At 45.0% G+C, this 26,125-nt stretch overlaps 1 protein-coding gene across 1 annotated transcript in view; it reads left to right on the top strand.

The window, feature by feature from the left end:
• The window catches only part of ASTN2 (astrotactin 2), a 1,089,443-nt gene that overhangs the window by 297,504 nt on the left and 765,814 nt on the right, over positions 1-26,125 (top strand). The gene's annotated exons all lie outside the window — the stretch shown is intronic.

Here is a 26,125-nt window from a genome sequence, read left to right as displayed (position 1 = left end):
TCTGTCCAATTACTTTTGGTCTCTTTAAAAACAGGATGGCACATGTTAAGGAGCTGAAACTCCTAAACCCTTCATCCAATTTTAATGTGGATAACCTCAAATGAAAGCTGAAAGTCTAAACTTCAACTGCATCTGAATTGTTTTGTTTAAAATTCATTGTGGTAATATCTATAACCAAAATTAGAAAAATGTTGTCTCTGTCCAAATATATATGGACCTAACTGTATCTCAAGTGTATGTCACTCAGGGTGGTTACTCTCTTTGCTGTGACCTCAGTTGTGGACAGTATCACTAACTGACTTGTTTCCGGGGTCCAGTTCACCTTACAGGCCCCCACAGCTCTCTTAAACCCTTCATGCATAGACTCCCTGGCACATGCCTTTCTCAGGTCTTCAGGTACGTCTATCATGCACTTGAGCAAGGAAGTCTCCTTCTCTTCTGCTGTCAGACACCCATCTTGTTCCGCTTCCAGAGCTAACTTCTTCTGAATAAGTCCACAGTCCAGAAATATTGCAATCGCACAGCCGTTGTACGTTAGACCCTTTCTGCTTCAGGGGTATTGAATGCCACACCGTATAAGCCTTTAGTCACAATAGAAAAAAAGTAAAGTTTGACTGGATTTGTTGAAGTGCTTGCAGCACGAAACAGCTGTCATCCGTATGTGTTTCACCACCCTCCTTGCACCGCATGATTTCATGTGAATAAATCGCTTTTTGCTCAACACCGGTGAGTGCGCTGTTACTTTTCTTGTTCTGGATACTCTTTAACTTCTTCTGAATGTCACCAGCTTTCAGATGTTTGGCCAGGATAGAAACCTGCCGCTCCATCTTCTCCCAGGCTGCTTTATTCATTGACTGGCTTTCTGCCAGGCGATCTCTGAGCCCCGCCACCTCTTTCTCTAAGGCCCCCACACGGCACTCAGCAGCCCGTCTCCGAAGCTCCTCTTGCTTCAACCGGGTATCCACTTCAGGCCTCCTCCAATTCTGTACCCCCAGACTTTGCACTGTCAACGTCAGCCTCCTCTTGGGTCTCAGCAGTGACATCTTTAGGATCGCCCTTTCCCCTGGGACTTTAAAGTACTCCAGACACTTCAAGTCTTCAGCACCAGGTTTTCTGGAGCCTTCACCATCTTCCGTCAAACCTTCACAAGGTGCAACTGATTCAGCCCCTTTGCCTTTTATTCGTCTCCGGCGATGGGAGGAAGACTTGCCATTTGTACCTGAGTCAGCCTTACTACACTCTTTTCCACTGGCATCATCATCTGAATGGGAGTCACCACCACCGTCTGTCTCACACCCCACAACGCGGTGAACCCTCAAGTCACTCTTTAACCGGGTATCAGCTTCACAGGCTTTAGTAACCACGTCACCTAAAGTCAACTTGGAGTACCCATCAGGTGACATGTCGGTAAGTTGGGCAGACGCACCTTCCCCACTGGTCAACCCGTCGTCTGACCCACCAACTTTGGAAGATTTAAATGCTTTTAGGTATGCAACCCCACCAGCTGAGAGCCCTCCATTCTCCTGTTGTAAAGAAGCACCCTTCTCCCACAAGTCTGTGAACAACCTAGAGTCCCTGCCAATTATCACTGGGCATGGTAAGGTTGAGACTTTGGCCACATCATGGATTGCACTGTCCTTGGCCGTCTCGAGGACCACCCTGGTTACTGGATAGCCCTCAGTGTGCCCATGGATGCAGGTTACATTGATTTTCCTATCAGGCATTTCAAAACACTTGGGTGCAACCCTCACTAGAGTCACGGGGCTCCTAGAATCGACCAGTCCGCCCATTTCCATCTCATGCATCCGCAGGGCACACCCCCGTAAACTTTCACCAGGTGGATAGTTTACACCGCATACCGGACATATATAACTTACTCGCCCTGGGCACCAATTTGTCTGCAGTACCTCTTTGGGCCGCTCCGCCCCCTTTTGGGAAACCACCATTTCCCGAGATTCCACCTCTTTTTGGGTTCCTACCCCTCTTCGGGTTACCGCACCTTTTTGGGACTCCGCCCCCTTTTGGGCAACCATCCCCGTTTGGATCACCGCCCACTTTTATGAGCACCACCCCTTTTAGGGACACCACCTCTTCCCTGGGGTACACTCCGTGGACTCCCCCACGGCACTCAGGCCCCAGTTCGCACAGTACACACACTATGTCTCTGGGCTTGTACTGGCCCTTTAAGAGTCTGCACGATCTGAGAGGAAAGAGAAAAAAAATGTTTTTTTCTTTTTATATGTCACTTCACCAGCTCCTGCTGGTACTGCCACAGCTCCCGCTGCAGACACATATAACCGGCACCTCCGGCTGCCAACGACAAGCCAATGCCACTGCAGCTCCGGCTGCTGCGGAACCTCTTGCTGCAACTGCAGCTACGCTCCACAAGGCTCTGCACGGCTCCACCGCAAACTTCGTGGACCCATCGATCAACAGCAAGCCGCTTGTCACCTTCGTGGACCCGCCAATCCACAGCAAGACGCTTGTCAGCTTCGTAACCCCGCCGAGTTACAGCCAGACGCAATCTTCGTGGCCCCGCCGAGCCACACCAATTAACTCTGAATGTGCCACCTGGAACGTTGCCCGCATTCTCTACCATATGTAAGATTGCTCTCACTAAGTGTATTGGGGGACACTCGCTTGGCACGGGATTAACGTAGTCAGGCACGATTTTTGAACACAAAACAGTCCATGCGGTTTATTAAAGTGTCATAAACCGGGGTATGTTCATATTATACATTCCATAGAACACAATAGGCACCAACTGGTGATATTAACTTGCAGCTTTGTCTTAACACTTCATTTACGGCTTTGACTCACGGACACTAAACATGCTGGACCTCTCACTTTGTCCAGTTCCCATGGGTGTCCGTACACCGTACACTTCACCAATGTCCATGGAGCACAACAGGCACCAACATACGACATTACGGTTTGCAGCAACTAAACACACTGGTCCTCTCCTGACCAGTTGCCATGGGTTACCACACAGTTCATAACACAATAAGGACCAACAGTCTATGGAGGTATCTTACGGGAGCTCCTGCTCCACCTGTTGACTCCTTGTCAGCCCAGTCTTCCGGGAAAGCTGCCTGACAGGGATCACCAACTTGCCTGGCGGCATATCTTAGTCAGTCCAGACCCACCGGAGGATGGTAGCTTCCCCAACAGATCTTCAGTGTGCTATTCAGGACTCCTACTCCCAGGAAATCCAACACACCAGGCTCACCAGGTCCAAAGCCCCACCATGTGCTCTTCAGGACTCCTACTTCCAGGAAATCCAACACAGGTGGTTCAGTGTGCTATTCAGGGATCCGGTCCTACTCCCAGAACCTCCCAACACACAGGCTCTCCAGGACGTTCCACTAGAACCACACAGGAACCATGTGACCCACACCCTGGTCACATTATATACCCTTAACCACTCCCCTGGATAGGAGTGTGGATGTGTGGCTAGTTTGTCCCGACCATCTCACACAACTAGCCTAGTAAGTCTCCCTTACAACTACACCATACATATACACATTCTTGAGGGACTACAGGTCCCAGAACAACAAAATTGCATCAGACTTACTACGCAGACTCCCTCTGCGACACATATCGGCCATTCACAACACAGCCAGTCACTGTTTCACCACCATTATCACAATAGATATGCCTCCATGCACATCCCAAAGAGCACTCACAGCGCCCCCTAGCTGTCACAGGGGTTACTGCATCAAATACTATAAAAAATATCTAAAATATAAAAATATCTACTATATAATTGTCTAAGGGTCACTTCCGTCTTTCTGTCTGTTACGGAAATGCAACATCAATTGTAAAAAGATATAATGTTAAAAATAATTTAAAAAAAATCATTATATACTCACCTTCTGTCGGCCCCCGGATACAGCCCAGGCCTTTCCTGCTCCTCGCGATGCTCGGGTCCATGCATTGCGGTCTCACGAGATGATGACGTAGTGGTCTCGCGAGACCGCTACGTCATCATCGCACGAGACCGCAATGCACTCTCGGGACCGGAGTGTCGCGAGGAGCATCGGTAAATGCCTGGGCTGGATCTGAGGGCCGACTGAAGGTGAGTATATAACTATTTTTTATTTTAATTCTTTTTTTAACAGGGATATGGTGCCCACATTGCTATATACTACGTGGGCTGTGTTATATACTACATCTCTGTGCTATATACTATGTGGGCTGTGCTATATACTACGTGGCTGTGGTATATATATTACGTGGCTGGGCAATATACTACATCGCTGTGCTCTATACTACGTGGCCTGGGTTGTATATTGCATGGGCAGTGTTAAATACTACGTCTCTGTGCTATATACTTCGTGGCTGTGCAATATACTACGTGGCTGTGCAATATATTATGTGGCTGGGCAATATACGAAGTGGCTGTGCAATATATTATGTGGCTGGGAAATATACTACGTGTTTGTGCTATATACTACATGTCTGTGCCATATACTACGTGTCTGTGCTATATACTACGTGGTTGGGCAGTACACTACTGTACTATGTACAGGGCTCCTGTGTATAATGGCCTTATTTTAACACTAGTGTTGTTGTTTTTTATTGGTAATATTTGGCCTTCTCTTGGTGTGGTGGTATTTGTAACTTGTATGCAGTAGTATTCGGTCACTATGTGGTGGTAATATGTGGTCTGGTCATGATGTTGTGATATTTGTTCCTCGTATGTGGTATTATTCGGTCATTATGTGGTGGTAATGTGTGATCTGTTCATGTTGTGGCGATATTTGTCCTTTGTATGTGGTATTATTGGTAATTTTAAAAATGCATGTGACACATTCCCTTAAAGAGAAAATAAATAAAAATATACCTAAAAAGAGTTCTGGATATTTTAAGAAATTTCGTATAGGTTAGAGTAGAGTAGGGCACTGTCTTGTCACGTTGGCAGGCTGAAATTTTTTTTTTCCCAAAACAAAAGCTAAGGGTTATGTATGTGATATGGTGTTCGATGTGAACTATTAATGTCTCTTGACTCATCCTCTGCATCTAGCTATCACCCAATATCACTTCTCCCTTATGCCTCAAAACTACACGTCCATCTTGAACTGTCCTCCCACCTCTCTTCCTGCTCCCTCTTTGACCGCTTTCTATCTGGCTTCCGGCCGCATCACTCCACTGAAACTTCTCTAACTAAAGTCACCAGTGACCTATTAACTGCCAAAGCTAAGCGACACTACTCTGTCTTCCTCCTCCTAGACCTTTCCTCTGCCTTTGACACTGTAGACCATTCCCTACTATTACAGACCCTCTCATCTCTTAGCATCACTGACTTGGCCCTATCTTGCATTTCATCGTACCTAACAGACCGGACATTCAGTGTCTCTCACTCGCACACCACCTCCTCACCTCGCCCCCTTTCTGTTGGAGTCCTGCAAGTTTCAGTCCTAGGACCTCTGCTCTTCTCCATCTATACCTTTTGGCCTTGGACAGCTCTGTTGTGAATTCTGTGGTCAAGCTCCCTCCTGTGGTCATGAGTGGTACTGCGGCTGGTTCTGTCTATGAGCTTCCTTTGGTGGATGTGAGTGGGGCTGCGGCTTCTGAGTTTCCTTCCTCAGGTGACGAGGTTAAGTCGTTAGGTGCTGCTCTATTTAACTCCACCTAGTTCTTTGTTCCTGGCCTCCAGTCAATGTTCCAGTATTGGTCTTGCTCTCTCCTGGATCGTTCTTGTGGCCTGTCTTCACTGCATAAGCTAAGTTCTGCTTGTGTTACTTTTGTTTGCTATTTTTCCTGTCCAGCTTGCTATATTGGTTTTTCTTGCTTGCTGGAAGCTCTGGAATGCAGAGGGAGCACCTCCATACCGTTAGTCGGTGCGGAGGGTCTTTTTGCGCCCTCTGCGTGGTTGTTTGTAGGTTTTTGTGCTGACCGCAAAGCTATCTTTCCTATCCTCGGTCTATTCAGTAAGTCGGGCCTCACTTTGCTAAAATCTATTTAATCTCTGTGTTTGTATTTTCATCTTTACTCACAGTCATTATATGTGGGGGGCTGCCTTTTCCTTTGGGGAATTTCTCTGAGGCAAGGTAGGCTTATTTTTCTATCTTCAGGGCTAGCTAGTTTCTCAGGCTGTGCCCGAGGCGCCTAGGTCTGGTCAGGAGCGCTCCACGGCTACCTCTAGTGTGGTGTGATAGGATTAGGGATTGCGGTCAGCAGAGTTCCCACGTCTCAGAGCTCGTCCTATGTTATTAGTAACTATCAGGTCACTTTGTGTGCTCTTAACCACCATGTCCATTGTGTTTCTGAATCACCAGTTCATAACAGTACTGGAGGCCCAAAGTACTAATGCTTCTCAATAAAGGGAAAAGAGAAGTTCTGAGACCATTTTTTTTCTCTGCACTGTGTTTTGCCTTTCTTTTCCCCTAGACATTTGGGTGGTTCAGGACACAGGTGTAGTGATGGACATTAAAGGTCTGTCTTCTTGTGTGGATAATCTCACTGCAAGAGTACAAAAAATTCAAGACATTATGGTTCAGAAATCTATGTTAGAACCTAGAATTCCTATTCCTGATTTGTTTTCTGGAGATAGAGCTAAGTTTCTGAATTTTAAAAATAATTGCAAACTGTTTCTGGCTTTGAAACCCCGCTCCTCTGGTGAACCAGTTCAACAAGTTAAGATCATTATTTCTTTATTACGTGGCGACCCTCAAGACTGGGCATTTTCCCTTGCGCCAGGAGATCCTGCATTATGTAATATTGATGCGTTTTTTTCTGGCGCTCGGATTGCTTTATGATGAACCTAATTCAGTGGATCAGGCAGAGAAAAATTTGCTGGCTCTGTGTCAGGGTCAGGATGAGGTAGAGATATATTGTCAGAAGTTTAGGAAGTGGTCTGTGCTCTCTCAATGGAATGAATGTGCGCTGGCAGCAATTTTCAGAAAGGGTCTCTCTGAAGCCCTTAAGGATGTCATGGTGGAATTTCCTATGCCTGCTGGTCTGAATGAGTCTATGTCTTTGGCCATTCAGATCGATCGACGCTTACGTGAGCGTAAAACTGTGCACCAATTGGCGGTATTATCTGAGTATAAACCTGAACCTATGCAATGTGATAGGACTTTGACCAGAGCTGAACGGCAAGAACACAGACGTCAGAATGGGCTGTGTTTTTACTGTGGTGATTCCACTCATGCTATTTCCGATTGTCCTAAGCGCACTAAGCGGTTTGCTAGGTCTGCCACCATTGGTACGGTACAGTCGAAATTTCTTTTGTCCGTTACTTTGATCTGCTCTTTGTCATCCTATTCTGTCATGGCATTTGTGGATTCAGGCGCTGCCCTGAATTTGATGGACTTGGAGTATGCTAGGCGTTGTGGGTTTTTCTTGGAGCCCTTACAGTGTCCTATTCCATTGAGAGGAATTGATGCTACGCCTTTGGCCAAGAATAAGCCTCAGTACTGGACCCAACTGACCATGTGCATGGCTCCTGCGCATCAGGAGGATATTCGATTTTTGGTGTTGCAGAATCTGCATGATGTGGTCGTGTTGGGGTTGCCATGGCTACAAGTCCATAACCCAGTATTGGATTGGAAGTCTATGTCTGTGTCCAGCTGGGGTTGTCAGGGGGTATATGGTGATGTTCCATTTCTGTCTATTTCATCATCCACCCCTTCTGAGGTCCCAGAGTTCTTGTCGGATTACCGGGATGTATTTGATGAGCCCAAGTCCAGTGCCCTACCTCCGCATAGGGATTGCGATTGTGCTATCGATTTGATTCCTGGTAGTAAGTTTCCTAAAGGTCGACTGTTTAATTTATCTGTGCCTGAGCACGCCGCTATGCAGAGTTACGTAAAGGAATCCTTGGAGAAGGGTCATATTCGCCCGTCGTCGTCGCCATTGGGAGCAGGGTTCTTTTTTGTGGCCAAGAAGGATGGTTCGCTGAGACCTTGTATTGATTACCGCCTTCTAAATAAAATCACAGTCAAATTTCAGTACTCTTTGCCGCTGCTGTCTGATTTGTTTGCTCGGATTAAGGGGGCTTGTTGGTTCACCAAGATAGATCTTCGTTGTGCGTATAATCTTGTGCATATTAAACAGGGTGATGAATGGAAAACGGCATTTAATATGCCCGAGGGCCATTTTGAGTACCTAGTTATGCCATTCGGGCTTTCTAATGCTCCATCAGTATTTCAGTCCTTTTTGCATGACATCTTCCGAGAGTACCTGGATAAATTCCTGATTGTATACTTGGATGATATTTTGGTCTTCTCGGATGATTGGGAGTCTCACGTGAAGCAGGTTAGAATGGTGTTCCAGGTCCTGCGTGCAAATTCTTTGTTTGTGAAGGGGTCAAATTGTCTCTTTGGTGTTCAGAAGGTTTCATTTTTGGGTTTTATTTTTTCCCCTTCTACTATCGAGATGGACCCTGTTAAAGTTAAGGCCATTTATGATTGGACTCAGCCGACAGCTCTGAAGAGTCTGCAAAAGTTCCTGGGCTTTGCTAATTTTTATCGTCGCTTCATCAATAATTTTTCTAGTATTGCTAAACCGTTGACTGATTTATCCAAGAAGGGTGCTGATGTGGTCAATTGGTCTTCTGCTGCTCTGGAAGCTTTTCAGGAGTTGAAGCGTCGTTTTTCTTCTGCCCCTGTGTTGTGCCAGCCAGATGTTTCGCTCCCGTTCCAGGTCGAGGTTGACGCTTCTGAGATTGGAGCATGGGCTGTTTTGTCGCAAACAAGTTCTGATGGCTCGGTGATGAAACCATGTGCCTTCTTTTCCAGGAAGTTTTCGCCTGCTGAGCGTAATTATGATGTTGGCAATCGAGAGTTGCTGGCCATGAAGTGGGCATTCGAGGAGTGGCGTCATTGGCTTGAAGGAGCTAAGCATCGCGTGGTGGTCTTGACTGATCACAAGAACTTGACTTATCTCGAGTCTGCCAAACGGTTGAATCCTAGACAGGCTCGTTGGTCGCTGTTTTTCTCCCGTTTTGACTTTGTGGTTTCGTACCTTCCGGGCTCTAAGAATGTGAAGGCGGATGCCCTGTCTAGGAGTTTTGTGCCCGACTCTCCGGGTTTGCCTGAGCCGGCGGGTATTCTCAAAGACGGGGTAATTTTGTCTGCCATCTCCCCTGATTTGCGGCGGGTGCTGCAAAAATTTCTGGCTAATAGACCTGACCGTTGCCCAGCGGAAAAACTGTTTGTCCCTGATAAATGACCAGCCAACACCGAATAATGAACCTCAGAGTTATCTCTGAGGTTCATTATTCGGTGTTGGCTGGTCATCCTGAAATCTTTGGTACCAGAGATTTGGTGGCTAGATCCTTTTGGTGGCCGTCTCTGTCGCGGGATGTGCGTTCGTTTGTGCAGTCCTGTGGGATTTGTGCTCGGGCTAAGCCCTGCTGTTCTCGTGCCAGTGGGTTGCTTTTGCCCTTGCCGGTCCCGAAGAGGCCCTGGACACATATCTCTATGGATTTTATTTCGGATCTCCCCGTCTCTCAAAAGATGTCGGTCATTTGGGTGGTTTGTGATCGCTTCTCTAAGATGGTCCATTTGGTACCCTTGTCTAAATTGCCTTCCTCCTCTGATTTGGTGCCATTGTTTTTCCAGCATGTGGTTCGGTTACATGGCATTCCGGAGAACATCGTTTCTGACAGAGGTTCCCAGTTTGTTTCGAGGTTTTGGCGAGCCTTTTGTGCTAGGATGGGCATTGATTTGTCTTTTTCCTCGGCTTTCCATCCTCAGACAAATGGCCAAACTGAACGAACCAATCAGACCTTGGAAACATATCTGAGATGTTTTGTTTCTGCTGATCAGGATGATTGGGTGTCCTTTTTGCCTTTGGCTGAGTTCACCCTTAATAATCGGGCCAGCTCGGCTACTTTGGTTTCACCATTTTTCTGCAATTCTGGTTTCCATCCTCGTTTCTCTTCAGGGCAGGTTGAGTCTTCAGACTGTCCTGGTGTGGATACTGTGGTGGATAGGTTGCAGCAGATTTGGACTCATGTAGTGGACAATTTGACATTGTCCCAGGAGAAGGCTCAACGTTTCGCTAACCGCAGGCGCTGTGTGGGTCCCCGACTTCGTGTTGGGGATTTGGTTTGGTTGTCGTCTCGTTATATTCCTATGAAAGTTTCCTCTCCTAAGTTTAAGCCTCGTTTCATTGGTCCGTATAGGATTTCTGAGGTTCTTAATCCTGTGTCTTTTCGTTTGACCCTTCCAGCTTCTTTTTCCATCCATAATGTATTCCATAGGTCATTGTTGCGGAGATACGTGGCACCTGTGGTTCCATCCGTTGATCCTCCTGCCCCGGTTATGGTTGAGGGGGAGTTGGAGTATATAGTGGAGAAGATTTTGGATTCTCGTATTTTGAGACGGAAACTCCAGTACCTGGTTAAGTGGAAGGGTTATGGTCAGGAGGATAATTCCTGGGTCTTTGCCTCTGATGTTCATGCTGCCGATCTGGTTCGTGCCTTTCATTTGGCTCATCCTGGTCGGCCTGGGGGCTCTGGTGAGGGTTCGGTGACCCCTCCTCAAGGGGGGGTACTGTTGTGAATTCTGTGGTCAAGCTCCCTCCTGTGGTCATGAGTGGTACTGCGGCTGGTTCTGTCTATGAGCTTCCTTTGGTGGATGTGAGTGGGGCTGCGGCTTCTGAGTTTCCTTCCTCAGGTGACGAGGTTAAGTCGTTAGGTGCTGCTCTATTTAACTCCACCTAGTTCTTTGTTCCTGGCCTCCAGTCAATGTTCCAGTATTGGTCTTGCTCTCTCCTGGATCGTTCTTGTGGCCTGTCTTCACTGCATAAGCTAAGTTCTGCTTGTGTTACTTTTGTTTGCTATTTTTCCTGTCCAGCTTGCTATATTGGTTTTTCTTGCTTGCTGGAAGCTCTGGGACGCAGAGGGAGCACCTCCGTACCATTAGTGGCTGCGGAGGGTCTTTTTGCGCCCTCTGCGTGGTTGTTTGTAGGTTTTTGTGCTGACCGCAAAGCTATCTTTCCTATCCTCGGTCTATTCAGTAAGTCGGGCCTCACTTTGCTAAAATCTATTTCATCTCTGTGTTTGTATTTTCATCTTTACTCACAGTCATTATATGTGGGGGGCTGCCTTTTCCTTTGGGGAATTTCTCTGAGGCTAGGTAGGCTTATTTTTCTATCTTCAGGGCTAGCTAGTTTCTCAGGCTGTGCCCGAGGCGCCTAGGTCTGGTCAGGAGCGCTCCACGGCTACCTCTAGTGTGGTGTGATAGGATTAGGGATTGCGGTCAGCAGAGTTCCCACGTCTCAGAGCTCGTCCTATGTTATTAGTAACTATCAGGTCACTTTGTGTGCTCTTAACCACTAGGTCCATTGTGTTTCTGAATCACCAGTTCATAACACAGCTCATAGAGTCCCATTGCTTTCAGTATCATCTCTGTGCTGACGACACAGATCTACATCTCTGGACCAGATATCACCACCGTACTAACCAAAATCCCACAATGTCTGTCTGCTATTTCATCCTTCTTCTCTGCTAGATTTCTAAAACTTAATATGGACAAAACAGAATTCATCATCTTTCCCCCCTCTCACTCGACTCCCCCAACAGACCTATGCATTAAAGTAAATGGCTGCCCACTCTCCCCAGTCCCACACGCTCACTGCCTCAGGGTAATCCTTGACACTGATCTCTCTTCAAACCACATATCTAAGCCGTTTCCACTTCCTGCCAACTTCAACTCAAAAATATTTCCCGGATCAGTACATTCCTAAACCAAGAATCTGAAAAAACCCTAGTCCATGCCCTCATCTCCTGCCTTGACTACTGCAACCTCCTGCTCTTCCAATCTATTCTAAACTCTGCTGCCTGACTAATCCACCTGTCCCCCGCTATTCCCCAGCCTCTCCCCTCTGTCAGTCCCTTCGCTGGCTCCCCATTACCCAACAACTCCAGTACAAAACCCTAACCATGACATACAAAGCCATCCACAACATGTCTCCTCCATACATCTGTGTCCTCTTCTCCCGGTACTTACCTGCACACAACCTCCGATCTTCACAAGATCTCCTTCTCTACTCCCCTCTTATCTCCTCTTCCCACAATCACATACAAGATTTCTCCTGCGCATCCCCCATACTCTGGAACTCTCTACCACAACATATTAGACTCTCATCTACCATCGAAACCTTCAGAAAGAACCTGAAGACCTAACTCTTCCGAGAAGCCTACAACTTGTAGTAACCACCGATCGACCAAACCAGTGCAAGATCAGCTCTACCCTCGCCTAATCTATCCTCACCCATCCCTTGTAGATTGTGAGCCCTCGCGGGCAGGGTCCTCTCTCCTCATGTACCAGTCATGACTTGTATTGATTAAGATTATTATACTTGTTTTTATTATGTATACCCCTCCTAGCATGTAAAGCGCCATGGAATAAATGGCACTATAATAATAAACATTAATAATAATAATAATAATAATGTGTGATTTTCCGTTTGCACACTAAGGTGCATACCAATCGCTGATGGTCTCCATGAAGTTGTACACCTCTACTAACTCAAAAACACAATTACAGTCAGATCTAATATGTTCAAATCTATATACATAAGCTGCAGAAGTTATGGGATTTTGTTTTGTGGAGCGGTTAACCCCTTTCCGACATCAGCCGTAATAGTGCGCCGATGTCGAACACTCTCCCTTTGATGTGGGCTCCGGCGGTGAGCCCACATCTTTCCCGGCACATGTCAGCTGTTTTGAACAGCTGACATGTGCCAGTGATCCACCTGCATCTATTAACCCGTTAAATGCTATTGTCAAACGCTACCAGCGACATTTAACATGCACTTCCGGCAATCGCGCAGGAAATCAGCCCATCGGTGACCCCTTCACGTGATCGCAGGACACCAATTCATTGGCATGACAACCAGAAACTGGATTACTATAAATGCCGCCGCCCGGTGGTCAGCGCTCATATCTGATCATCTCCTGTATGTAGCAGAGCCGATCAGGTTATGGCAGCTTCTAGTCTCCTATGGAGACTATTGAAGCATACCAAAAGTAAAAAAAGTTTTTAAAAAGACAAAAACTAATAAAATATAAAAGTTCAAATCATCCCCCTTTCGCCCCATTCAAAGCAAAACAATGACAAGAATCAAACATACACACATTTGGTATCGCCACGTTCAGAATCGCCCTATCAATAAAAAAAGATTAACCTGATCTCTAAATGGCGTAGCAAGAAAAATGCCAGAATTCTGTTTTTTTGATCGCTGCGACATTGAATTAAATTGCAATAACACATGATCAAAACATCATATCTGCACCAAAATTATATAATTAAAAACGTCAGCTCGGCACGCAAAAAGTAAGCCCTTACCCAACCCGAGATCATGAAAAATGGAGATGCTATGGATATCACAAAATGACACAATTGTTTTTTTTCTTGAATTTTTGTTTCACCACTTAGATAAAAAGAACCTAGACATGTTTGGTGTCTATGAACTTCTAATGACCTGAATAATCATAATGGCAGGTTGGTTTTAGCATTTAGTAAACCTAGTAAAAAAGAAAACAAAAAATAAGTGTGGGATTGCACTTTTTTTTGCAATTTCACTGCACTTGGAATTTTTTTTCCCGTTTTCCTGTACACAATATGTTAAAACTAGAGTTGAGCGACCTTGACCTTTTTAGAGTCGAGCCGGGTTTCGCGAAACCCGACTATCTCAAAAGTCGGGTTGAGTGAAATCGGCCGATTATGGCGAAAAGTCGGGATCGACCGAAACACGAAACCCAATGCAAGTCAATGGGGCAGCATAGTCGGCAGTGAGTGGGGGCCAGGAAAACACCTAGAGTGCCCATTTTAATGTCAAAACCATCCATTCTTCTTAATGAAGCTTGTCAAGCGTAATTTACCTTATAATAATTGGAAGGCATTTGAAATTGGGGTTCATTTGGCTAAAGTTGTGTGGGGTAGGGCTGGTTCAAGTAATTAGTGGGCCCAGGAAATCTGGACCACGTCACGGCAGTGGAGCAGGGAGAGGTAAGTATTTCAACTTTGCAAGTGCTGTGATCCTGAGCAAGCAGGGGGGGCCCACTTGTTGGCATTGGCACTGGCACAGGGCCCCTCAAAGTACAGCGGTGTGTTTGCACGGCGGGGGCGCCTCCCACCGGCAGCAACACTTTTGCGTACTATGAGAGGCCCTGTGCCAGTGACGTCGCCAACTAGTATTCCTCCCCCCACCTGATGAAGGAACCTGCACTTTTATCTGCACCTTCCTCTTTGTCCCCGTGTAAGGTGGTATGGTATGCGGGAAGAGCAACCTGACTTTCAGCAGGGTCACAATGTTGTTGTGTAGCATGCACGGGGAATGTTGCGTTATGGGTCAATGTACCAGCAGACTCATCTATCACTGGCTGGGCAATGGGCACGATGAAGTGGAAACACAGATATAGGCCCAAAGAATAAAGTGGGCTAAATGCAGTTCAAAATTGGTAACACAGGAATAACCAGGGGGCATTGCAGTGGAGGACAACTGGAATGAGAGGCTGACACAGAGAGTAGGGCCAAATCAGTAAGTAGTCGAAATGCAGTTCAAAATTGGCAACCGTAGTAAACAGGCGGCACAGCTTTGTTCAGTGGAGGAGAACAGCAAGGAGTGGCAGACACCGATAGTAGGCCCCAACCCAACTAGTAGGCCAAATGCAGTCTAACATTAACAACTACTTAACGAGCGCCTGAAAACGGAATTTCAGGACAGGAAACCAGGAGAACAGCAAGGAGTGGCAGACACCGATAGTAGGCCCCAAACCAACTAGTACGCCAAATGCAGTTGTTCCATTTAACCACAATTTAATGAGAGCCTGAAGATAGAAGCTCAGGAAAGGCAACCTGGGGAACACCTTGGAGTGTAACACAACGTCTCTCTACACCACGGAAGGGCTGATTCTTAGGAAGGAAGGCTGTTGGAAATAAGCATTGCGCGTCCGAGGGTGATTATATTCTTATTAGGTATATACTCACCCTCGGACGCGCCCTGCTTCTTTATTTGGAATGAATGTTTATTTGCAATGTGGTGTTGACTTTCTCTATTATTTTGGTAATTAATGATTTTATTATTTTCATTGTTTTGCATCTTCTCGGCAATAATATAAAGAAGACGCGACAGGACAACACTCGGTGGATGCCATATCTGTGTTTTCAATTTATAAAACCTTTCAGTTAAATACTTGCAGGATAAAGTAATTGTAGCTGGTGGCCATTTTTAGTACTGTACCAGATTTTAGTTGTGTGTTTGTTTTTAATGTTAAAATGTCTGCATTTGATATCTCACCAGTATTTTCTTTTTTATAAGCAAAATACTTTTTTTTTTATTTTATGATGTTGGTTCAAGGGGTACACGGGCAGCAGTAGACAGGTCAGTGTAGGCCTAGTGGAAGGAGGGACCGCAGACAGGCTTCGAAGCCCTAACATAATAAATTGGGCTGCCTGTAGGCAGTTTAAAATTGGTTCCAGGGGAACACGGGCAGCAGTAGACAGGTCAGTGGAGGCCTAGTGGAAGGAGGGACCGCAGACAGGCTTCGAAGGCCTAACATAATAAAATGGGCTGGCTGTAGGCAATTTAAAATTGGTTCCAGGGGAACGGTATTTGTTGCTGTCACACAACTTACACGGTGAGCTATAACTTCAGTATGATTTAGCTACCCCTTTACAGGTGGGTGAGACCACAACGAAAATCAGCCACAATGTTACACACTCTGTTGTTGTTGGCAACAAATGAGATGGCACACACGCAGGACTGTCACTGAAGCGCAAATGTAAATATTTATCTCCCACTGATTTGTGTTTGTTTTTTTTAAAAGGGAGACTTCAGAAAAAAAAAAATTTAAAAAAAAATATTTTTTACAGAAGAATTTATAAAACAAATAAAATGAAATGATTGTTTCAGGGAGAATTTAGGAAAAAAAAAAAAAAAGGCTTTGTAGGGCCCACTGAGTGAGAGAGGACGCACACAGGAGTCAGGAGTGGCACACAAGCCCAGAGGCCAATATTAATCTCCCACTGATTGATTTAGTGATTATTTTTGGTAGATTTTGGAACCCAAATCAAGCAAAAAAATTTATAGGCTTTCTATGGCCCACAATTGGGGAGAGAGAGAGAGATGGCACACCCAGGAGTCAAGACTGGCACACAAGCAGAAGGGGCAATATGAATCTCCCACAGATTTTTTTTTTTTTTTTTTTTCAGGGAGACTTTAGAGAAAAAAAAATACAAAAAAAATGATTTTTTTCAGGAATAATTTAGAAACCAAAGAAAATAAAATGATTGTTTCAGGGAGAATTTAGAAAACAAATAAAACAAAAAATAGGCTTTCTAGGGCCCACTGAGTGACAGATGACGCACACAGGAGTCAGGAGTGGCAGACAAGCCCAGAGGCCAATATTAATCTCCCACTGATTGATTTAGTGATTATTTTTGGTAGATTTTGGAACCCAAATCAAGCAAAAAAATTTATAGGCTTTCTATGGCCCACAATTGGGGAGAGAGAGAGAGATGGCACACCCAGGAGTCAAGACTGGCACACAAGCAGAAGGGGCAATATGAATCTCCCACAGATTTTTTTTTTTTTTTTTTTTTTTTCAGGGAGACTTTAGAGAAAAAAAAATACAAAAAAAATGATTTTTTTCAGGAATAATTTAGAAACCAAAGAAAATAAAATGATTTTTTCAGGGAGAATTTAGAAAACAAATAAAACAAAAAATAGGCTTTCTAGGGCCCACTGAGTGACAGATGACGCACACAGGAGTCAGGAGTGGCAGACAAGCCCAGAGGCCAATATTAATCTCCCACTGATTGATTTAGTGATTATTTTTGGTAGATTTTGGAACCCAAATCAAGCAAAAAAATTTATAGGCTTTCTATGGCCCACAATTGGGGAGAGAGAGAGAGATGGCACACCCAGGAGTCAAGACTGGCACACAAGCAGAAGGGGCAATATGAATCTCCCACAGATTTTTTTTTTTTTTTTTTTTTTTTCAGGGAGACTTTAGAGAAAAAAAAATACAAAAAAAATGATTTTTTTCAGGAATAATTTAGAAACCAAAGAAAATAAAATGATTTTTTCAGGGAGAATTTAGAAAACAAATAAAACAAAAAATAGGCTTTCTAGGGCCCACTGAGTGACAGATGACGCACACAGGAGTCAGGAGTGGCAGACAAGCCCAGAGGCCAATATTAATCTCCCACTGATTGATTTAGTGATTATTTTTGGCAGATTTTGGAACCCAAATCAAGCAAAAAAATTTATAGGCTTTCTATGGCCCACAATTGGGGAGAGAGAGAGAGATGGCACACCCAGGAGTCAAGACTGGCACACAAGCAGAAGGGGCAATATGAATCTCCCACAGATTTTTAATTTTTTTTTTTCAGGGAGACTTTAGAGAAAAAAAAATACAAAAAAAATGATTTTTTTTCAGGAATAATTTAGAAACCAAAGAAAATAAAATGATTTTTTCAGGGAGAGTTTAGAAAACAAATAAAACAAAAAATAGGCTTTCTAGGGCCCACTGAGTGACAGATGACGCTCACAGGAGTCAGGAGTGGCACACAAGCCCAGAGGCCAATATTAATCTCCCACTGATTGATTTAGTGATTTTTTTTGGCAGATTTTGGAACCCAAATCAAGCAAAAAAATAAATAGGCTTTCTATGGCCCACTGAGTGAGAGATGACAAAGACAGAGATGGCACTCTAGCAGAAATGTCAATCTTAATCTCCCACAAAAAAAAATAAAAATAAAAAAGGAACTGTCCTTCAATTACTATCTCCCTGCAGTAATCTCAGCCAGGTATGGCAGGCAGCAATAAGGAGTGGACTGATGCACAAATTAAATAAAAAGTGTGGACAAACAAACAAGATAGCTGTGCAGAAAGGAAGGAACAAGAGGATTTGTGCTTTGAAAAAAGCAGTTGGTTTGCACAGCGGCGTACACACAGCAATGCAGCTATCAGGGAGCCTTCTAGGGCAGCCCAATGAGCTACAGCGCTGAGGAAAAAAAAAAAAAAAATGTAGCTTCCACTGTCCCTGCACACCGAAGGTGGTGTTGGGCTGTGGAAATCGCTACAGCACAAGCGGTTTGGTGGTTAATGGACCCTGCCTAACGCTATCCCTGCTTCTGACGAAGCGGCAGCAACCTCTCCCTAAGCTCAGATCAGCAGCAGTAACATGGCGGTCGGCGGGAACTCCCCTTTATAGCCCCTGTGACGCCGCAGACAGCAAGCCAATCACTGCAATGCCCTTCTCTAAGATGGTGGGGACCAGGACCTATGTCATCACGCTGCCCACACTCTGCGTTTACCTTCATTGGTTGAGAAATGGCGCTTTTCGCGTCATTGAAACGCGACTTTGGCGCGAAAGTCGCGTACCGCATGGCCGACCACGCACAGGGGTCGGATCGGGTTTCATGAAACTCGACTTCGCCAAAAGTCGGCGACTTTTGAAAATGTTCGACCCGTTTCGCTCAACCCTAGTTAAAACCAATGGTGTTGTTAAAAAGTACAACTCGTCCTGCAAAAAACAAGCCGGACAGAAAAATAAAAAAGTTATGGCTCTGGGAAGGAGGGGAGCGAAAAAAGAAAACGCAAAACTGAAAATACCTCCGGTCATGAAGGGGTTAAACAAATCTGGACATTTTTTAGCCTCTGGATCAGCAGTATGTCTGGAGAAGGAACAATAAAGCATATGCTAAAAAGAATATTCTGCCTACACGGAAACATGGCATTGGCTTGGTGATTAATCTCATATGTCCAAAAGACAGTAAGTGTTAGGCATTCAAAATTCATAAATACACTCAATTAGGTAGGAGACCACCCCAGGTAATAACGAGAGAAACTAAACAGAAATTAGAATACAATAAATATATTTTTATTAATTTAGACAAAATATAAAACAGTTAAAAAGACAGAGCAGAAAAGCCTCCAATGAAGGGGGGAAACGCTGCAGACAGTTACTAGAGATGTAAGTAACTGTAGGGCAGGGAAGTATAGGAGTGAGGGTCTTGGAGTTTATAAGGTGCTATTTAAATGCAAGTAGAATGATAATGAAAAGTTAAAATGAAAAAAATAATTGGAAAGATATTGATGCTGCCAATGGCATCCACTGTAGTCCTTTCTCTGAATGGATAAGTCCTATTTATTAATACACTTCAGTGCAGTCCATTCATAGGCTCTGCAGTATAGCTATAGGGGAATGTATCGCAGCAGAGACGTTCCATATTAAACATGTAGCTTAGAAAACCCCCTACCATTAACCCAAAATTGTATTGGACCAAAGGTGCAGTCACAGAGCGAGGTGCCTCTTTCCCCTTACACCCGACGGGCGCCGTATCGCTGGTCACTTCTTCCGACTCACTTTTCTGCTGTCTTTTTAACTGTTTTAAATGTTGTCTATATTAATAACAATATATTTTTGTTTTATTCTAATTTCTGTTTGGATTCTCTTCCTATTAGCTGGGGTGATCCTCTACCTAATTGAGTCTTTATTTATTGTCGTGGTGATGCCTGCAGTGAAGCATGTGGTGACTCAGTGATACCTACAATAAAGCATGCTGGTATATCAGTGATGCCTACAATGAAGAATGGTGGTTGCTCTGTGATATCAACAGTGAAGCATGGTGGTGTCTCTATGATACCTACAATGAAGCATGGCATTAACTAATGATACCTACAGTGAAGCATAGCGGTGGCGCAATGATATCTACAATGAAACATGGTGGTGGTTCTGTGATACTTACAGTGAAGCATGGTGGTGGCCTGGTGATACCTACAGTGAAGCATTTGGTGACTCAGTGATACCTACAATAAATATGAATTATGGTGGTTGCTCTGTGATGCTCAGGGGTTGCTTTGCTTCCACTGGTACTGCAAACCTGCAGCATGTGGAGAATTAGACTCATTCAATAAATTATCAAACAACCCTAAGAAAAAAGTCAAACCTTCTATGAGGAAGCTCTAGCTTAGGCATCATTGACTTTCCAGTAGGTCAATGACCTAACGCGTACCTCAAGCTATGCTAAGGGTTGGTTTCAAAAGAAGTTCTTAAAGGTTCTGGGGTGACCTTTTGCCTGAGTTGAACACCATAGAAAATCTTGGTGGGAACCCAATAATTAGTAAACTGAATTAAATATCCCATGAGGAGCACAGCCAGAAACTGTTGTCTGGTTATGCATCATATTTACCTCACATTATAATAGTCAAAGGGTGTTCTAAGGACTATAGATCCATGTCATGCAAAGATTGAGGTCTAAAGTTTAACGTTTTTCCTTGTGGAGAGTGACATACCAGCTCTGGCATTCCAAGGCAAGGAGGCTTATATGCCATATAATGCTCCTCTGGGAAATTTATTGTGAAAATTGCCTCTTCAGAGAAGAGGACTTGAACGCTACCACCTATTGGGAGCAACAATCCTACAAGTCACTATTCACCCTTTAACAGGCCTAGTCAAATCAGTTCTCATACTTTGCACTGACAAGGGGCAATCCCTCCGAAACACCATGTCTGCAAATTGAGATTCTAATCTGGCTATTATCCTTAGTCACATTTCAAGGCTCGTTAAAGGGTCGATACTGACTGTCACGGTTCACGGGGAGGATACCTTTATCATCCTCATCACTCACACCAATTTGTCATGAACCAGGGTTGTTTGGTTCCCCTGGTTTTTTCTGAAGGGGATTTATCTATATCCCACTTCCCAGTTTTGGTTTGGAACTTGCATCTCTCTGTTGCCCCCCTTACCCTCAGGTCAGACAGGGTACTGCACCTAGGATAATTAGTTGCCAGAAAGGCTGCCTTACTTTGTACTGGCTAATGGGTACACTGCAGTGAGGGTGATATAACTACTCCCACTCAGGCGGGGACAATAATTATCAACGCCGCCAGTCTCTACACAGCCTCCCAAATGCACAGGACAAATCCTGCTGCCACCAGCTCCGATTTCTTAATTATTAACGGGTCCGGAGCCAACCCAGAATAGTAGCACAATTCACTTCAGAGGAAGTGACAGTACATTATAGAGCAAGGAGAGACAAAGCTAGTCATTTTATATATTTTACTCCAAAAAAGGTAGGCAGTGTTTACAGAGGTATAAAAAGTTATCATAAAAAAGATAAGCATCGCATGTACAGTACAATTACAAATAAAAATGGGTTTAAAGTTGAAAAAACACTTATATTTCGTTCAGATCATTTCATCTCCTGGCTGCTCATGTGCTCAGTGGGACACATCAAGATGCATATCACACATCTTTATAGCAACTAGACCCCGGACAAAAGACACTGGAAGACTGACGTCCCACTTAGTTATCTCACAGCCCAAAACCCAGGCACTCCCCTGGTGGTGACCTCACTCAAGGGCTGAATCCTCCCTTTTCTTAGAGTTATGACAAAATATTTTTGCACATAGCTTGCTGTATGAACCTCGCATACGAACAACACAATGATCAGGATGTGCACCACATCGGGGGGATTCTTTTAAGTGTAAACACGGCGTAGTTACACAACCCACTAATGGAGAAACCCACTCCTTGCACTCGTTGGGTTTAGTGTTGTGAATTCTGTTGTTAAGCTCCCTCCTGTGGTCATGAATGGTACTTCGGCTGGTTCTGTCCATGGGCTTCCTCTGGTAGTTGTGAGTGGGGCTGCGGCTTCTGAGGTTCCTTCCACAGGTGACGAGGTTAATTCGTTAGCTGGCTGCTCTATTTAACTCCACCTAGATCATTGCTCCATGCCACCTGTCAATGTTCCAGTATTGGTCTAGTTCGCTCCTGGATCGTTCTTGTGACCTGTCTTCCCAGCAGAAGCTAAGTTCCTGCTTGTTTTTCTCTGTTTGCTATTTTTTCTGTCCAGCTTGCTATTTTGATTTTTGTCTTGCTTGCTGGAAGCTCTGGGACGCAGAGGGAGCTCCTCCGCACCGTGAGTCGGTGCGGAGGGTCTTTTTGCGCCCTCTGCGTGGTCTTTTTGTAGTTTTTTGTGCTGACCGCAAAGTTACCTTTCCTATCCTCTGTCTGTTCAGTAAGTCGGGCCTCACTTTGCTAAATCTATTTCATCTCTGTGTTTGTAATTTTCATCTTAACTCACAGTCATTATATGTGGGGGGCTGCCTGTTCCTTTGGGGATTTTCTCTGAGGCAAGGTAGGCTTTATTTTTCTATCTTTAGGGCTAGCTAGTTCCTTAGGCTGTGATGAGGCGCCTAGGGAGCGTCAGGAGCGCTCCACGGCTATTTCTAGTGTGTGTGATAGGATTAGGGATTGCGGTCAGCAGAGTTCCCACGTCTCAGAGCTTGTCCTGTATTATTAGTAACTATCAGGTCATTCCGTGTGCTGTTAACCACCAGGTCCATTATTGTCCTCACCACCAGGTCATAACAGTACAGGTGGCCAAAAGTATTAATGCATCCCAATAGAGGGATAAGAGAAGTTCTGAGACCATTTTATTTTCTTTGCAGTGTGTTTTGTCTCTCTTTTCCCCTTTACCTCTGGGTGGTTCAGGATACAGGTGTAGATATGGACATTCAAGGTCTATCCTCTTGTATGAATAATCTCACTGCAAGGGTACAAAACATTCAAGATTTTGTGGTTCAGAATCCGATGTTAGAGCCTAGGATTCCAATTCCTGATTTGTTTTTTTGGGGATAGATCTAAGTTTCTGAATTTCAATAATAATTGTAAATTGTTTCTTGCTTTGAAACCTCGCTCCTCAGGTGACCCTGTTCAACAAGTGAAAATCATTATTTCTTTGTTACGTGGCGACCCTCAAAACTGGGCATTTTCCCTTGCGCCAGGAGATCCGGCATTGTGTGATGTTGATGCGTTTTTTCGAAAATTCTTTTGTCCGTTACTCTGATTTGCTCTTTGTCATCCTATTCTGTTATGGCATTTGTGGATTCAGGTGCTGCCCTGAATTTGATGGACTTGGAGTTTGCTAGGCGCTGTGGTTTTTTCTTGGAGCCCTTGCAGTATCCTATTCCATTGAGAGGAATTGATGCTACGCCTTTGGCCAAGAATAAGCCCCAGTACTGGACCCAATTGACCATGTGCATGGCTCCTGCACATCAGGAGGATATTCACTTTTTGGTGTTGCATAATCTGCATGATGTGGTCGTTTTGTGGTTGCCATGGCTACAGGTCCATAATCCAGTATTGCATTGGAAATCTATGTCTGTGTCCAGCTGGGGTTGTCAGGGGGTACATGGTGATGTTCCATTTTTGTCTATTTCGTCATCCACCCCTTCTGAAGTCCCGGAGTTTTTGTCGGATTACCGGGATGTATTTGATGAGCCCAAATCCAGTGCCCTACCTCCTCATAGGGATTGCGATTGTGCTATCAATTTGATTCCTGGTAGTAAGTTTCCTAAGGGCCGACTGTTCAATTTATCTGTGCCAGAACACGCCGCTATGTGGAGTTACATAAAGGAATCTTTGGAGAAGGGTCATATTCGCCCGTCGTCGTCACCATTGGGAGCAGGATTCTTTTTTGTGGCCAAGAAGGGTTGTTCTTTGAGACCTTGTATTGATTACCGCCTTCTTAATAAGATCACAGTCAAATTTCAGTACCCTTTGTCGCTGCTGTCTGATTTATTTGCTCGGATTAAGGGGGCTAGTTGGTTCACCAAGATAGATCTTCGTGGTGCGTAAAATCTTGTGCGTATTAAACAGGGCGATGAATGGAAAACAGCATTTAATACGCCCAAGGGCCATTTTGAGTACCTGGTTATGCCATTCGGGCTTTCCAATGCTCCATCAGTATTTCAGTCCTTTATGCATGACATCTTCCGAGAGTACCTGGATAAATTCCTGATTGTATATTTGGATGATATTTTGGTCTTCTCGGATGATTGGGAGTCTCACGTGAAGCAGGTCAGAATGGTGTACCAGGTCCTTCATGCAAATTCTTTGTATGTGAAGGGTTCTAAGTGTCTCTTTGGAGTTCAGAAGGTTTCATTTTTGGGTTTCATTTTTTCCCCTTCTACTATCGAGATGGACCCTGTTAAAGTCCAGGTCATTTATGATTGGACTCAGCCGACATCTGTGAAGAGTCTGCAAAAGTTTCTGGGCTTTGCTAATTTTTATCGTCGCTTCATCAGTAATTTTTCTAGTGTTGCTAAGCCGTTGACTGATTTGACCAAGAAGGGTGCTGATGTGGTCAATTGGTCTTCTGCGGCTGTGGAAGCTTTTCAGGAGTTGAAGCGTCGTTTTTCTTCTGCCCCTGTGTTGTGCCAGCCAGATGTTTCGCTCCCGTTTCAGGTCGAGGTTGATGCTTCTGAGATTGGAGCAGGAGCTGTTTTGTCGCAAAGAAGTTCTGATGGCTCGGTGATGAAACCATGTGCCTTCTTTTCTAGAAAGTTTTCGCCTGCTGAGCGCAATTATGATGTTGGCAATCGAGAGTTGTTGGCCATGAAGTGGGCATTCGAGGAGTGGCGTCATTGGCTTGAAGGAGCCGAGCATCGCGTGGTGGTCTTGACGGATCACAAGAATTTGACTTATCTCGAGTCTGCCAAACGGTTGAATCCTAGACAGGCTCGTTGGTCGCTATTTTTCTCCCGTTTTGATTTTGTGGTTTCGTACCTTCCGGGCTCTAAGAATGTGAAGGCTGATTCCCTGTCAAGGAGTTTTGTGCCCGACTCTCTGGGTGTTCCTGAGCCGGCGGGTATTCTCAAAGAGGGGGTAATTTTGTCTGCCATCTCCCCTGATTTGCGGCGGGTGCTGCAAAAATTTCAGGCTGAAAGACCTGACCGCTGCCCAGCGGAGAAGCTGTTTGTCCCTGATAAATGGACTAGTAGAGTTATCTCTGAGGTTCATTGTTCGGTGTTGGCTGGTCATCCTGGAATCTTTGATACCAGAGATTTGGTGGCTAGATCCTTTGGGTGGCCATCTTTGTCGTGGGATGTGCGTTCTTTTGTGCAGTCCTGTGGGACTTGTGCTCGGGCTAAGCCCTGCTGTTCTCGTGCCAGTGGGTTGCTTTTGCCCTTGCCGGTCCCGAAGAGGCCCTGGACGCATATTTCTATGGATTTTATTTCGGATCTCCCTGTCTCTCAAAAGATGTCAGTCATTTGGGTGGTTTGTGATCGCTTCTCTACGATGGTCCATTTGGTACCCTTGTCTAGTCTAAATTGCCTTCCTCCTCTGATTTGGTGCCGTTGTTTTTCCAGCATGTGGTTCGTTTACATGGCATTCCGGAGAACATCGTTTCGGACTGAGGTTCCCAGTTTGTTTCGAGGTTTTGGCGATCCTTTTGTGCTAGGATGGGCATTGATTTGTCTTTTTCCTCAGCTTTCCATCCTCAGACAAATGGCCAAACTGAACGTACTTATCAGACTTTGGAAACATATCTGAGATGCTTTGTTTCTGCTGATCAGGATGATTGGGTGTCCTTTTTGCCTTTGGCTGAGTTCGCCCTTAATAATCGGGCCAGCTCGGCTACTTTGGTTTCGCCGTTTTTCTGCAATTCTGGTTTCCATCCTCGTTTCTCTTCAGGGCAGGTTGAGTCTTCGGACTGTCCTGGTGTAGATACTGTGGTGGATAGGTTGCAGCAGATTTGGACTCATGTGGTGGACAATTTGACATTGTCCCAGGAGAAGGCTCAATGTTTCGCTAACCGCCGGCGCTGTGTGGGTCCCGGACTTCGTGTTGGGGATTTGGTTTGGTTGTCGTCTCGTTATGTTCCTATGAAGGTTTCCTCTCCTAAGTTTAAGCCTCGTTTCATTGGTCCGTATAAGATTTCTGAGGTTCTTAATCCTGTGTCATTTCGTTTGACCCTTCCAGCTTCTTTTGCCATCCATAATGTATTCCATAGGTCGTTGTTGCGGAGATACGTGGCGCCTGTGGTTCCATCCGTTGATCCTCCTGCCCCGGTGTTGGTTGAGGCGGAGTTGGAGTATGTGGTGGAGAAGATTTTGGATTCTCGTATTTCGAGACGGAAACTCCAGTACCTGGTCAAGTGGAAGGGTTATGGTTAGGAAGATAATTCCTGGGTCTTTGCCTCTGATGTTCATGCTGCCGATCTGGTTCGTGCCTTTCATTTGGCTCGTCCTGGTCGGCCTGGGGGCTCTGGTGAGGGTTCGGTGACCCCTCCCCAAGGGGGGGTACTGTTGTGAATTCTGTTGTTAAGCTCCCTCCTGTGGTCATGAATGGTACTTCGGCTGGTTCTGT

The sequence above is a fragment of the Ranitomeya imitator genome, chromosome 2, assembly GCF_032444005.1.
Source record: "Ranitomeya imitator isolate aRanImi1 chromosome 2, aRanImi1.pri, whole genome shotgun sequence".
Classification (NCBI taxonomy): Eukaryota; Metazoa; Chordata; class Amphibia; order Anura; family Dendrobatidae; genus Ranitomeya; species Ranitomeya imitator.
The sequence above is the reverse complement of the archived record's forward strand: the minus strand, read 5'-3'. Positions and strand labels throughout refer to the sequence as shown.